Source organism: Stenella coeruleoalba (assembly GCF_951394435.1).
Source record: "Stenella coeruleoalba genome assembly, chromosome: 6".
In the NCBI taxonomy this organism is placed as follows: Eukaryota; Metazoa; Chordata; class Mammalia; order Artiodactyla; family Delphinidae; genus Stenella; species Stenella coeruleoalba.
The window spans coordinates 83,779-100,679 of NC_137151.1; positions in this window are offsets into that span (position 1 = coordinate 83,779).

A 16,901-nucleotide genomic window follows, 5' to 3' on the forward strand; every position below is an offset into this window, starting at 1 on the left:
CCCTCACACGCACGCTCCCCCCAAAGCGTTGCCGTACCCTCACCTGGACCCTAAACCATCCCCGTCCTCTAACCCTAACCCTAGCCCGAACCCTAACCCTGACCCTTCCCCGAAGCCTGACCCTCACCCGTCCCCTAATCCTAACCCGTACGCTAACTCTAACCCGCGCCCTCACACGCACGCTCCCCCTAAAGCGTTGCCGTACCCTCACCTGGACCCTAAACCGTCCCCGTCCCTTAACCCTAACCCTAGCCCGAACCCTAACCCTAACCCTTCCCCGAAGCCTGACCCTCACCCGTCCCCTAATCCTAACCCGTACGCTAACACTAACCCGCGCCCTCACACGCACGCTCCCCCTAAAGCGTTGCCGTACCCTCACCTGGACCCTAAACCGTCCCCGTCCCGTAACCCTAACCCTAGCCCGAACCCTAACCCTAACCCTTCCACGAAGCCTGACCCTCACCAGTCCCCTAATCCTAAACCATACGCTAACACTAACCCGAGCCCTCACACGCACCCTCCCCCTAAAGCGTTGCCGTACCCTCCCCTGGACCCTAAACCACCCCCGTGCTCTAACCCTAACCCTAGCCCGAACCCTAACCCTGACTCTTCCTTGAAGCCTGACCCTCACCCGTCCCCTAATCCTAACCCGTACGCTAACACTAACCCGCGCCCTCACACGCACGCTCCCCCTAAAGCGTTGCCGTACCCTCACCTGGACCCTACAACGTCCCCATCCCCTAACCCTAACCCTAGACCGAACCCTAACCCTAACCCTTCCCCGAAGCATGAACCTCACCTGTCCCCTAATCCTAACCCGTACGCTAACACTAACCCGTGCCCTCACACGCACGCTCCCCCTAAAGCGTTGCCGTACCCTCACCTGGACCCTAAACCGTCCCCGTCCCCTAAACCTAACCCTAGCCTGAACCCTAACCCTAACCCTTCCCCGAAGCCTGACCCTCACCCGTCCCCTAATCCTAACCCGTACGCTAACACTAACCCACGCCCTCACACGCACGCTCCCCCTAAAGCGTTGCCGTACCCTCACCTGGACCCTAAACCGTCCCCGTCCCCTAACCCTAACCCTAGCCCGAACCCTCTCCCTAACCCTTCCCCGAAGCCTGACCCTCACCCGTCCCCTAATCCTAACCCGTACGCTAACAATAACCCGCGCCCTCACACGCACGCTCCCCCTAAAGCGTTGCCGTACCCTCACCTGGACCCTAAACCGTCCCCGTCGCCTAACTCTAACCCTAGCCCGAACCCTAACCCTAAACCTTCCCCGAAGCCTGACCCTCACCCATCCCCTAATCCTAACCCATACGCTAACACTAACCCGCGCCCTCACACGCACGCTCCCCCTAAAGCGTTGCCGTACCCTCACCTGGACCCTAAACCGTCCCCTTCCCCTAACCCTAACCCTATCCCGAACCCTACCCCTAACCCTTCCCCGAAGCCTGACCCTCACCCGTCCCCTAATCCTAACGCGTACACTAACACTAACCCGCGCCCTCACACGCACTCTCCCCCTAAAGCGTTGCCGTACCCTCACCTGGACCCTAGACCGTCCCCGTCCCCTAACCCTAACCCTAGTCCGAACCCTAACCCTAACCCTTCCCCGAAGCCTGACCCTCACCCGTCCCCTAATCCTAACCCGTACACTAACACTAACCCGCGCCCTCACACGCACGCTCCCCCTAAAGCGTTGCCGTACCCTCACCTGGACCCTAAACAGTCCCCGTCCCCTAAACCTAACCCTAGCCCGAACCCTCTCCCTAACCCTTCCCCGAAGCCTGACCCTCACCCGTCCCCTAATCCTAACCCGTACGCTAACAATATCCTGCGCCCTCACACGCACGCTCCCCCTAAAGCGTTGCCGTACCCTCACCTGGACCCTAAACCGTCCCCGTCCGTGTCCCTAACCCTAGCCCGAACCCTAACCCTAACCCTTCCCCGAAGCCTGACCCTCACCCGTCCCCTAATCCTAACCCGTACGCTAACACTAACCCGCGCCCTCACACGCACGCTCCCCCTAAAGCGTTGCCATACCCTCACCTGGACCCTAAACTGCCCCCGTGCCCTAACCCTAACCCTAGCCCGAACCCTAACCCTGACGGTTCCCTGAAGCCTGATCCTCACCCGTCACCTAATCCTAACCCGTACGCTAACACTCACCCGCGCCCTCACACGCACGCTCCCCCTTAAGCGTTGCCGTACCCTCACCTGGACCCTTATCCGTCCCCGTTCCCTAACCCTACCCCTAGCCCGAACCCTAACCCTAACCCTTCCCCGAAGCCTGACCCTCACCCGTCCCCTAATCCTAACCCGTACGCTAACACTAACCCGCGCCCTCACACGCACGCTCCCCCTAAAGCGTTGCTGTACCCTCACCTGGACACTAAACCGTGCCCGTCTCCGTCCCCTAACCCTAGCCCGAACCCTAACCCTATCCCTTACCCGAAGCCTGACCCTCAACCGTCCCCTAATCCTAACCCGTATGCTAACACTAACCCACGCCCTCACACGGACGCTCCCCCTAAAGCGTTGCCGTAACCTCACCTGGACCCTAAACTGTCCCCGACCCCTAACCCTAACCCTAGCCCGAACCCTAACCCTAACACTTCCCCGAAGCCTGACCCTCACCCGTCCCGTAATCCTAACCCGTACGCTAACACTAACCCGCGCCCTCACATGCACGCTCCCCCTAAAGCGTTGCTGTACCCTCACCTGGACACTAAACCGTGCCCGTCCCCGTCCCCTAACCCTAGCCCGAACCCTAACCCTAACACTTACCCGAAGCCTGACCCTCAACCGTCCCCTAATCTTAAACCGTATGCTAACACTAACCCACGCCCTCACACGGACGCTCCCCCTAAAGCGTTGCCGTAACCTCACCTGGACCCTAAACTGTCCCCGACCCCTAACCCTAACCCTAGCCCGAACCCTAACCCTAACACTTCCCCGAAGCCTGACCCTCACCCGTCCCCTAATCCTAACCCGTACGCTAACACTAACCCGCGCCCTCACACGCACGCTCCCCCTAAAGCGTTGCCGTACCCTCACCTGGACCCTAAACTGTCCCCGACCCCTAACCCTAACCCTAGCCCGAACCCTAACCCTAACCCTTCCCCGAAGCCTGACCCTCACCCGTCCCCTAATCCTAACCCGTACGCTAACACTAACCCGCGCCCTCACACGCACGCTCCCCCTAAAGCGTTGCCGTACCCTCACCTGGACCCTAAACCGTCCCCGTCCCCTAGCCCGAACCCTAACACTAACCCTTCCCCGAAGCCTGACCCTCACCCGTCCCCTAATCCTAACCCGTACGCTAACACTAACCCGCGCCCTCACACGCACGCTCCCCCTAAAGCGTTGCCGTACCCTCACCTGGACCCTAAACCGTCCCAGTCCCCTAACCCTAACCCTAGCCCGAACCCTAACCCTAAACCTTCCCCGAAGTCTGACACTCACCCGTCCCCTAATCCTAACCCGTACGCTAACACTAACCCGCGCCCTCACACGCACTCTCCCCCTAAAGCGTTACCATACCCTCACCTGGACCCTAAACCGTCCCCGTCCCCTAACCCTAATCTAGCCCGAAACCTCTCCCTAACCCTTCCCCGAAGCCTGACCCTCACCCGTCCCCTAATCGTAACCCGTACACTAACACTAACCCGCGCCCTCACACGCACGCTCCCCCTAAAGCGTTGCCGTACCCTCACCTGGACCTTAAACCGTCCCCGTCCCCTAACCCTAACCCTAGCCCGAACCCTAACCCTAACCCTTACCCGAAGCCTGACCCTCACCCGTCCCCTAATCCTAACCCGTACGCTAACACTAACCGACGCCCTCACTCGCACGCTCCCCCTAAAGCGTTGCCGTACCCTCACCTGGACCCTAAACCGTCCCCGTCCCCTAACCCTAACCCTAGCCCGAACCCTAACGCTGACCCTTCCCCGAAGCCTGACCCTCACCCGTCCCCTAATCCTAACCCGTATGCTAACACTAACCCGCGCCCTCACACGCACGCTCCCCCTAAAGCGTTGCCGTACCCTCACCTGGACCCTAAACCGTCCCCGTAGCCTAACTCTAACCCTAGCCCGAACCCTAACCCTAACCCTTCCCCGAAGCCTGACCCTCACCCATCCCCTAATCCTAACCCGTTGCTAACACTAACCCGCGCCCTCACACGCACGCTCCCCCTAAAGCGTTGCCGTACCCTCCCCTGGACCCTAAACCGTCCCCGTCCCCTAACCCTAACCCTAGCCCGAACCCTAATCCTAACCCTTCCCCGAAGCCTGACCCTCACCCGTCCCCTAATCCTAACCCGTACGCTAACACTAACCCATGCCGTCACACGCACGCTCCACCTAAAGCGTTGCCGTACCCTCACCTGGACCCTAAACCGTCCCCGTAGCCTAACTCTAACCCTAGCCCGAACCCTAACCCTAACACTTCCCCGAAGCCTGACCCTCACCCGTCCCCTAATCCTAAACCGTACACTAACACTAACCCACGCCCTCACACGCACGCACCCCCTAAAGCGTTGCCGTACCCTCACCTGGACCCTAAACCGTCCCCGTCCCCTAACCCTAACCCTAGCCCGAACCCTAACCCTTACAATTCCCCGAAGCCTGACCCTCACCCGTCCCCTAATCCTAACCCGTACACTAACACTAACCCACGCCCTCACACGCACGCTCCCCTTAAAGCGTTGCCGTACCCTCACCTGGACCCTAAACCGTCCCCGTCCCCTAACCCTAACCCTAGCCCGAACCCTAACCCTAACACTTCCCCGAAGCCTGACGCTCACCCGTCCTCTTATCCTAACCCGTACGCTAACACTAACCCACGCCCTCACACGCACGCTCCCCCTAAAGCGTTGCCGTACCCTCACCTGGACCCTAAACCGTCCCCGTATCCTAACTCTAACACTAGCCCGAACCCTAACCCTAACACTTCCCCGAAGCCTGACCCTCACCCATCCCCTAATCCTAACCCGTACGTTAACACTAAACCACGCCCTCACACGCACGCACCCCCTAAAGCGTTGCCGTACCCTCACCTGGACCCTAAACCGTCCCCGTCCCCTAACCCTAACCCTAGCCCGAACCCTAACCCTTACCATTCCCCGAAGCCTGACCCTCACCCGTCCCATAATCCTAACCCGTACACTAACACTAACCCGCGCCCTCACACGCACGCTCCCCCTAAAGCGTTGCCGTACCCTCACCTGGACCCTAAACCGTCCCCGTCCCCTAACCCTAACCCTAGCCCGAACCCTAAACCTAACCCTTCCCCGAAGCATGACCCTCACCCGTCCCCTAATCCTAACCCGTACGCTAACACTAACCCGTGCCCTCACACGCACGCTCCCCCTAAAGCGTTGCCGTACCCTCACCTGGACCCTAAACCGTCCCCGTCCCCTAACCCTAACCATAGCCCGAACCCTAACCTTAACCCTTCCCCGAAGCCTGACCCTCACCCGTCCCCTAATCCTAACCCGTACGCTAACACTAACCCACGCCCTCACTCGCACGCTCCCCCTAAAGCGTTGCCGTACCCTCACCTGGACCCTAAACCGTCCCCGTCCCCTAACCCTATCCCTAGCCCGAACCCTCTCCCTAACCCTTCCCCGAAGCCTGACCCTCACCCGTCCCCTAATCCTAACCCGTACACTAACACTAACCCGCGCCCTCACATGCACGCTCCCCCTAAAGCATTGCTGTACACTCACCTGGACCCAAAACCGTCCCCGTCCCGTAACCCTAACCCTAGCCCGAACCGTAACCCTAACCCTTCCCTGAAGCCTGACCCTCACCCATCCCCTAACCCTAACACCTACGCTAACACTAACCCGCGCCCTCACACGCACGCTCCCCCTAAAGCGTTGCCGTACCCTCACCTGGACCCTAAACCGTCCCCGTCCCCTAACCCTAACCCTAGCCCGAACCCTAACCCTAACCCTTCCCCGAAGCCTGACCCTCATCTGTCCCGTAATCCTAAACCGTAGGCTAACAATAACCCGCGCCCTCACACGCACGCTCCCCCTATAGCGTTGCCGTACCCTCACCTGGACCCTAAACCGTCCCCGTCCCCAAACCCTATCCCTAGCCCGAACCCTAACCCTAAACCTTCCCCGAAGCCTGACCCACACCCGTCCCGTAATCCAAACGCGTAGGCTAACACTCACCCGAGCCCTCACACGCACGCTCCCCCTATAGCGTTGCCGTACCCTCACCTGGACCCTAAACCGTCCCCGTCCCCTAACCCTTACTCTAGCCCGAACCCTAACCATAACACTTCCCCGAAGCTTGACCCTCACCCGTCCCCTAATCCTAACCCGTACGCTAACACTAACCCGCGCCCTCACACGCACGCTCCCCCTAAAGCGCTGCCGTACCCTCACCTGGACCCTAAACCGTCCCCGTCCCCGTCCCCTAACCCTAGCCCAAACACTAACCCTAACGCTGACCCGAAGCCTGACCCTCACCCGTCCCCTAATCCTAACCCGTACGCTAACACTAACCCGTGCCCTCACACGCACGCTCCGCCTAAAGCGTTGCCGTACCCTCACCTGGACCCTAATCCGTCCCGTCCCCTTACCCTAACCCTAGCCCGAACACTAACCCTAACCCTTCCCCGAAGCCTGACGCTCACCCATCCCCTAATCCTAACCCGTACGCTAACACTAACCCGCGCCCTCACACGCACGCTCCCTCTAAAGCGTTGCCGTATCCTCACCTGGCTGCTAAACCGTCCCCGTCCCCTAACCCTAACCCTAGCCCGAAACCTTACCCTGACCCTTCCCCGAAGCCTGACCCTCACCCGTCCCCTAATCCTAACCCGTACGCTAACACTAACCCGCGCCCTCACACGCACGCTCCCCCTAAAGCGTTGCCGTACCCTCACCTGTATCCTAAACCGTCCCCGTCCCCTAACCCTAACCCTAGACCAAACCCTAACCCTGACCCTTCCCCAAAGCCTGACCCTCACCCGTCCCCTAATCCTAACCCGTACGCTAACCCTAACACGCGCCCTCACACGCACGCTCCCCCTAAAGCGTTGCCGTACCCTCACCTGGACCCTAAACCGTCCCCTAACCCTAACCCTAACTCTAGCCCGAACCCTAACCCTGACCCTTCCCCGAAGCCTGACCCTCACCTGTCCCTTAATCCTAACCCGTACGCTAACACTAACCCGCGCCCTCACACGCACGCTCCCCCTAAAGCGTTGCCGTACCCTCACCTGGACCCTAAAACGTCCCCGTCCCCTAACCCTAACCCTAGACCGAACCCTAACCCTAACCCTTCCCCAAAGCCTGACCCTCACCCATTCCCTAATCCTAACCCGTACGCTAACACTAACCCGCGCCCTCACACGCACGCTCCCCCTAAAGCGTTGCCGTACCCTCCCCTGGACCCTAAACCGTCCCCGTCCCCTAACCCTAACCCTAGCCCGAAATCTAATCCTAACCCTTCCGCGAAGCCTGACCCTCACCCGTCCCCTAATCCTAACACGTATGCTAACACTAACCCGTGCCCTCACACGCACGCTCCCCCTAATACGTTGCCGTACCCTCACCTGGAACTTAAACCGTCCCCGTCCCCTAACCCTAACTGTAGCCCGAACCATAACCCTAACCCTTCCCAGAAGCCTGACCCTCACCTGTCCCCTAATCCTAACCCATATGCTAACACAAACCCATGCGCTCACACGCACGCTCCCCCTAAAGCGTTGACGTACCCTCACTTGGACCCTAAACCGTTCCCGTCCCCTAACCCTAACCCTAGCCCGAACCCTAACCCTAAGCCTTCCACGAAGCCTGACCCTCACCCGTCCCCTAATCCTAACCCGTACGCTAACACTAACCCGCGCCCTCACACGCACGCTCCCCCTAAAGCGTTGCGGTACCCTCACCTGGACCCTAAACCGTCCCTGTCCCCTAACCCTAACCCTAGCCCGAACCCTAACCCTAACCCTTCCCCAAAGCCTGACCCTCACCCGTTCCCTAATCCTAACCCGTAGGCTAACACTAACCCGCGCCCTCACATTCACGCCCCCCCTAAAGTGTTGCCGTACCCACACCTGGACCCTAAACCGTCCCCGTCCCCTAACCCTAACCCTAGCCCGAACCCTAACCCTAACCCTTCCCCGAAGCCTGACCCTCACCCGTCCCCTAATCCTAACCCGTAGGTTAACACTCACCCGCGCCCTCACACGAACGCTCCCCCTAAAGCATTGCCGTACCCTCACCTGGACCCTAAACCGTCCCCGTCCCCTAACCCTAACCCTAGTCCGAACCCTAACCCTAACCCTTCCCCGAAGCCTGACCCTCACCCGTCCCCTAATCCTAACCCGTACGCTAACATTAACCCGTGCCGTCACACGCACGCTCCCCCTAAAGTGTTGCCGTACCCTCACCTGGACCCTAAACCGTCCCCGTAGCCTAACTCTAACCCTAGCCCGAACCCTAACCCTAACCCTTCCCCGAAGCCTGACCCTCACCCATCCCCTAATCCTAAACCGTACGCTAACACTAACCCACGCCCTCACACGCACGCACCCCCTAAAGCGTTGCCGTACCCTCACCTGGACCCTAAACCGTCCCCGTCCCCTAACCCTAACCCTAGCCCGAACCCTAACCCTTACCATTCCCCGAAGCCTAACCCTCACCCGTCCCCTAATCCTAACCCGTACACTAACACTAACCCGCGCCCTCACACGCACGCTCCCCCTAAAGGGTTGCCGTACCCTCACCTGGACCCTAAACCGTCCCCGTCCCCTAACCCTAACCCTAGCACGAACCCTAAACATAACCCTTCCCCGAAGCCTGACCCTCACCCGTCCCCTAATCCTAACCTGTACGCTAACACTAACCCGCGCCCTCACACGCACGCTCCCCCTAAAGCGTTGCCGTACCCTCACCTGGACCCTAAACCGTCCCCGTCCCCTAACCCTAACCCTAGCCCGAACCCTAACCCTAACCCTTCCCCGAAGCCTGACCCTCACCCGTCCCCTAATCCTAACCCGTACGCTAACACTAACCGACGCCCTCACTCGCACGCTCCCCCTAAAGCGTTGCCGTACCCTCACCTGGACCCTAAACCGTCCCCGTCCCCTAACCCTAACCCTAGCCCGAACCCTAACCCTGACCCTTCCCCGAAGCCTGACCCTCACCCGTCCCCTATTCCTAACCCGTACGCTAACACTAACCCGTGCCGTCACACGCACGCTCCACCTAAAGCGTTGCCGTACCCTCACCTGGACCCTAAACCATCCCCGTCCCCTAACCCTAGCCCGAACCCTAACCCTAACACTTCCCCGAAGCCTGACCCTCACCCGTCCTCTAATCCTAACCCGTAAGCTAACACTAACCCGCGCCCTCACACGCACGCTCCCCCTAAAGCGTTGCCGTACCCTCACCTGGACCCTAAACCGTCCCCGTAGCCTAACTCTAACCCTAGCCCGAACCCTAACCCTAACCCTTCCCCGAAGCCTGACCCTCACCCATCCCCTAATCCTAACCCGTACGCTAACACTAACCCACGCCCTCACACGCACGCTCCCCCTAAAGCGTTGCCGTACCCTCACCTGGACCCTAAACCGTCCCCGTCCCCTAACCCTAACCCTAGCCGAACCCTAACCCTTACCATTCCCCGAAGCCTGACCCTCACCCGTCCCCTAATCCTAACCCGTACGCTAACACTAACCCGCGCCCTCACACGCACGCTCCCCCTAAAGCGTTGCCGTACCCTCACCTGGACCCTAAACCGTCCCCGTCCCCTAACCCTAACCCTAGGCCGAACCCTAACCCTAACCCTTCCCCGAAGCCTGACCCTCACCCGTCCCCTAATCCTAACCCGTACGCTAACACTAACCCACGCCCTCACTCGCACGCTGCACCTAAAGCGTTGCCGTACCCTCACCTGGACCCTAAACCGTCCCCGACCCCTAATCCTAACCCTAGCCCGCACCCTCTCTCTAACCCTTCACCGAAGCCTGACCCTCACCCGTCCCCTAATCCTAACCCGTACGCTAACACTAACTCGCGCCCTCACATGCACGCTCCCCCTAAAGCATTGCTGTACACTCACCTGGACCCTAAACCGTCCCCGTCCCGTAACCCTAACCCTAGCCCGAACCCTAACCCTAACCCTTCCCCGAAGCCTGACCCTCACCCATCCCCTAATCCTAACCCGTACGCTAACACTAACCCGCGCCCTCACACGCACGCTCCCCCTAAAGCGTTGCCGAACCCTCACCTGGACCCTAAACCGTCCCCGTCCCCTAACCCTAACCCTAGCCCGAACCCTAACCCTAACACTTCCCCGAAGCCTGACCCTCACCCGTCCTCTAATCCTAACCCGTACGCTAACACTAACCCGCGCCCTCACACGCACGCTCCCCCTAAAGCGTTGCTGTACCCTCACCTGGACCCTAAACCGTCCCCGTAGCCTAACTCTAACCCTAGCCCGAACCCTAACCCTAACCCTTCCCCGAAGCCTGACCCTCCCCCATCCCCTAATCCTAACCCGTACGCTAACACTAACCCACGCCCTCACACGCACGCTCCCCTTATAGCGTTGCCGTACCCTCACCTGGACCCTAAACCGTCCCCGTCCCCTAAACCTAACCCTAGCCCGAACCCTAACCCTAACCCTTCCCCGAAGCCTGACCCTCACCCGTCCCCTAATCCTAACCCGTACGCTAACACTAACTGACGCCCTCACTCGCACGCTCCCCCTAAAGCGTTGCCGTACCCTCACCTGGACCCTAAACCGTCCCCGTCCCCTAACCCTAACCCTAGGCCGAACCCTAACCCTAACCCTTCCCCGAAGCCTGACCCTCACCCGTCCCCTAATCCTAACCCGTACGCTAACACTAACCCACGCCCTCACTCGCACGCTGCACCTAAAGCGTTGCCGTACCCTCACCTGGACCCTAAACCGTCCCCGACCCCTAACCCTAACCCTAGCCCGAACCCTCTCTCTAACCCTTCCCCGAAGCCTGACCCTCACCCGTCCCCTAATCCTAACCCGTACGCTAACACTAACCCGCGCCCTCACATGCACGCTCCCCCTAAAGCATTGCTGTACACTCACCTGGACCCTAAACCGTCCCCGTCCCGTAACCCTTACCCTAGCCCGAACCCTAACCCTAACCCTTCCCCGAAGCCTGACCCTCACCCATCCCCTAATCCTAACCCGTACGCTAACACTAACCCGCGCCCTCACACGCACGCTCCCCCTAAAGCGTTGCCGTACCCTCACCTGGACCCTAAACCGTCCCCGTCCCCTAACCCTAACCCTAGCCCGAACCCTAACCCTAACCCTTCCCCGAAGCCTGACCCTCATCCGTCCCGTAATCCTAACCCGTAGGCTAACAATAACCCACGCCCTCACACGCACGCTCCCCCTATAGCGTTGCCGTACCTTCACCTGGACCCTAAACCGTCCCCGTCCCCAAACCCTATCCCTAGCCCGAACCCTAACCCTAAACTTTCCCCGAAGCCTGACCCACACCCGTCCCGTAATCCAAACCCGTAGGCTAACACTCACCCGCGCCCTCACACGCACGCTCCCCCTATAGCGTTGCAGTACCCTCACCTGGACCCTAAACCGTCCCCGTCCCCTAACCCTTACTCTAGCCCGAACCCTAACCCTAACACTTCCCCGAAGCCTGACCCTCACCCGTCCCCTAATCCTAACCCGTACGCTAACACTAACCCGCGCCCTCACACGCACGCTCCCCCTAAAGCGCTGCCGTACCCTCATCTGGACCCTAAACCGTCCCCGTCCCCGTCCCCTAACCCTAGCCCAAACACTAACCCTAACGCTCCCCCGAAGCCTGACCCTCACCCGTCCCCTAATCCTAACCTGTACGCTAACACTAACCCGCGCCCTCACACGCACGCTCCCCATAAAGCGTTGCCGTACCCTCCCCTGGACCCTAAACCGTCCCCGTCCCCTAACCCTAACCCTAGCCCGAACCCTAACCCTACCCTTCCCCGAAGCCTGACCCTCACCCGTCCCCTAATCCTAACCCGTACGCTAACACTAACCCGCGCCCTCACACGCACGCTCCACCTAAAGGGTTGCCGTACCCTCACCTGGACCCTAAACCGTCCCCGTCCCCTAACCCTAACCCTAGCCCATACACCAAACCTAACCCTTCCCCGAAACTTGACCCTCACCTGTCCCCTAATCCTAAGCCGTACACTAACACTAACCCGCGCCCTCACACGCACGCTCCCCCTAAAGCGTTGCCGTACCCTCACCTGGACCCTAAACCGTCCCCGTCCCCTAACCCTAACCCTAGCCCGAACCCTAACCCTGACCCTTCCCCGAAGCCTGACCCTCACCCGTCCCCTAATCCTAACCCGTACGCTAACACTAACCCACGCCCTCACTCGCACGCTGCACCTAAAGCGTTGCCGTACCCTCACCTGGACCCTAAACCGTCCCCGACCCCTAACCCTAACCCTAGCCCGAACCCTCTCTCTAACCCTTCCCCGAAGCCTGACCCTCACCCGTCCCCTAATACTAACCCGTACGCTAACACTAACCCGCGCCCTCACATGCACGCTCCCCCTAAAGCATTGCTGTACACTCACCTGGACCCTAAGCCGTCCCCGTCCCGTAACCCTAACCCTAGCCCGAACCCTAACCCTAACCCTTCCCCGAAGCCTGACCCTCACCCATCCCCTAATCCTAACCCGTACGCTAACACTAACCCTCGCCCTCACACGCTCGCTCCCCCTAAAGCGTTGCCGTACCCTCACCTGGACCCTAAACCGTCCCCGTCCCCTAACCCTAACCCTAGCCCGAACCCTAACCCTAACCCTTCCCCGAAGCCTGACCCTCATCCGTCCCGTAATCCTAACCCGTAGGCTAACAATAACCCGCGCCCTCACACGCACGCTCCCCCTATAGCGTTGCCGTACCTTCACCTGGACCCTAAACCGTCCCCGTCCCCAAACCCTATCCCTAGCCCGAACCCTAACCCTAAACCTTCCCCGAAGCCTGACCCACACCCGTCCCGTAATCCAAACCCGTAGGCTAACACTCACCCGCGCCCTCACACGCACGCTCCCCCTATAGCGTTGCAGTACCCTCACCTGGACCCTAAACCGTCCCCATCCCCTAACCCTTACTCTAGCCCGAACCCTAACCCTAACACTTCCCCGAAGCCTGACCCTCACCCGTCCCCTAATCCTAACCCGTACGCTAACACTAACCCGCGCCCTCACACGCACGCTCCCCCTAAAGCGCTGCCGTACCCTCACCTGGACCCTAAACCGTCCCCGTCCCCGTCCCCTAACCCTAGCCCAAACACTAACCCTAACGCTCCCCCGAAGCCTGACCCTCACCCGTCCCCTAATCCTAACCCGTACGCTAACACTAACCCGCGCCCTCACACGCACGCTCCCCATAAAGCGTTGCCGTACCCTCCCCTGGACCCTAAACCGTCCCCGTCCCCTAACCCTAACCCTAGCCCGAACCCTAACCCTACCCTTTCCCGAAGCCTGACCCTCACCCGTCCCCTAATCCTAACCCGTACGCTAACACTAACCCGCGCCCTCACACGCACGCTCCACCTAAAGGGTTGCCGTACCCTCACCTGGACCCTAAACCGTCCCCGTCCCCTAACCCTAAACCTAGCCCGAACACCAAACCTAACCCTTCCCCGAAACCTGACCCTCACCTGTCCCCTAATCCTAAGCCGTACACTAACACTAACCCGCGCCCTCACACGCACGCTCCCCCTAAAGCGTTGCCGTACCCTCACCTGGACCCTAAACCGTCCCCGTCCCCTAACCCTAACCCTAGCCCGAACCCTAACCCTGACCCTTCCCCGAAGCCTGACCCTCACCCGTCCCCTAATCCTAACCCGTACGCTAACACTAACCCACGCCCTCACACGCACGCTCCCCCTGAAGCGTTGCCGTACCCTCACCTGGACCCTAAACCGTCCCCGTCCCCTAACCCTAACCCTAGCCCGAACCCTAACCCTAACCCTTCCCCGAAGCCTGACCCTCACCCGTCCCCTAATCCTAACCCGTACGCTAACACTAACCCACGCCCTCACACGCACGCTCCCCCTAAAGCGTTGCCGTACCCTCACCTGGACCCTAAACCGTCCCCGTCCCCTAACCCTAACCCTAGCCCGAACACTAACCCTAAACCTTCCCCGAAGCCTGACCCTCAGCCGTCCCCTAATCCTAAGCCGTACGCTAACACTAACCCGCGCCCTCACACGCACGCTCCCACTAAAGCGTTGCCGTACCCTCACCTGGACCCTAAACCGTCCCCGTAGCCTAACCCTAACACTAGCCCGAACCCTAACCCTAACCCTTCCCCGAAGCCTGACCCTCACCCGTCCCCTAATCCTAACCCGTACGCTAACACTAACCCGCGCCCTCACATGCACGCTCCCCCTAAAACGTTGCCGTACCCTCACATGGACCCTAAACCGTCCCCGTCCCCTAACCCTAACCTTAGCCCGAACCCTAACCCTAACCCTTCCCCGAAGCCTGACCCTCACCCGTCCCCTAATCCTAACCCGTACGCTAAAACTAACCAGCCACCTCACACGCACGCTGCCCCTAAAGCGTTGCCGTACCCTCACCTGGACCCTAAACCGTCTTCGTCCCCTAACCTAACCCTAGCCCAAACCCTAACCCTGACCCTTCCCTTCAGCCTGACCCTCATCCGTCCCCTAATCCTAACCCGTACGCTAACACTAACCCGCGCCCTCACACGCACGCTCCCCCTAAAGCGTTCCCGTACCCTCACCTGGACCGTAAACCGTCCCCGTCCCCTAACCCTAACCCTAGCACGAACCCTAACACTAACCCTTCCCCGAAGCCTGACCCTCACCCGTCCCCTAATCCTAACCCGTACGCTAACACTAACCCGCGCCCTCACACGTACGCTCCCCCTAAAGCGTTGCCGTACCCTCACCTGGGCCCTAAACCATCCCCGTCCCCTAACCCTAACCCTAGCCCGAACCCTAACCCTAACCCTTCCCCGAAGCCTGACCCTCACCCGTCCCCTAATCCTAACCCGTACGCTAACACTACCCACGCCCTCACACGCACGCTCCCCCTAAAGCGTTGCCGTACCCTCACCTGGACCCTAAACCGTCCCCGTCCCCTAACCCTAACCCTAGCCCGAACACTAACCCTAAACCTTCCCCGAAGCCTGACCCTCAGCCGTCCCCTAATCCTAAGCCGTACGCTAACACTAACCCGCGCACTCACACGCACGCTCCCACTAAAGCGTTGCCGTACCCTCACCTGGACCCTAAACCGTCCCCGTCCCCTAACCCTAACCCTAGCCCGAACCCTAACCCTGACCCTTCCCCGAAGCCTGACCCTCACCCGTCCCCTAATCCTAACCCGTATGCTAACACGAACCCACGCCCTCACACGCACGCTCCCCCTAAAGCGTTGCCGTACCCTCACCTGGACCCTAAACCGTCCCCGTCCCCTAACCCTAACCCTAGCCCGAACCCTAACACTAACCCTTCCCCGAAGCCTGACCCTCACCCGTCCCCTAATCCTAACCCGTACGCTAACACTAACCCGCGCCCTCACACGTACGCACCCCTAAAGCGTTGCCGTACCCTCACCTGGGCCCTAAACCATCCCCGTCCCCTAACCCTAACCCTAGCCCGAACCCTAACCCTAACCCTTCCCCGAAGCCTGACCCTCACCCGTCCCCTAATCCTAACCCGTACGCTAACACTAACCCACGCCCTCACACGCACGCTCCCCCTAAAGCGTTGCCGTACCCTCACCTGGACCCTAAACCGTCCCCGTCCCCTAACCCTAACCCTAGCCCGAACACTAACCCTAAACCTTCCCCGAAGCCTGACCCTCAGCCGTCCCCTAATCCTAAGCCGTACGCTAACACTAACCCGCGCCCTCACACGCACGCTCCCACTAAAGCGTTGCCGTACCCTCACCTGGACCCTAAACCGTCCCCGTAGCCTAACCCTAACACTAGCCCGAACCCTAACCCTAACCCTTCCCCGAAGCCTGACCCTCACCCGTCCCCTAATCCTAACCCGTACGCTAACACTAACCCGCGCCCTCACATGCACGCTCCCCCTAAAACGTTGCCGTACCCTCACCTGGACCCTAAACCGTCCCCGTCCCCTAACCCTAACCTTAGCCCGAACCCTAACCCTAACCCTTCCCCGAAGCCTGACCCTCACCCGTCCCCTAATCCTAACCCGTACGCTAAAACTAACCAGCCACCTCACACGCACGCTGCCCCTAAAGCGTTGCCGTACCCTCACCTGGACCCTAAACCGTCTTCGTCCCCTAACCTAACCCTAGCCCAAACCCTAACCCTGACCCTTCCCTTCAGCCTGACCCTCATCCGTCCCCTAATCCTAACCCGTACGCTAACACTAACCCGCGCCCTCACATGCACGCTCCCCCTAAAGCGTTGCCGTACCCTCACCTGGACCCTAAACCGTCCCCGTCCCCTAACCCTAACCCTAGCCCGAACCCTAACCCTGACCCTTCCCCGAAGCCTGACCCTCACCCGTCCCCTAATCCTATCCCGAACGCTAACACTAACCCACGCCCTCACACGCACGCTCCCCCTAAAGCGTTCCCGTACCCTCACCTGGACCCTAAACCGTCCCCGTCCCCTAACCCTAACCCTAGCACGAACCCTAACACTAACCCTTCCCCGAAGCCTGACCCTCACCCGTCCCCTAATCCTAACCCGTACGCTAACACTAACCCGCGCCCTCACACGTACGCTCCCCCTAAAGTGTTGCCGTACCCTCACCTGGGCCCTAAACCATCCCCGTCCCCTAACCCTAACCCTAGCCCGAACCCTAACCCTAACCCTTCCCCGAAGCCTGACCCTCACCCG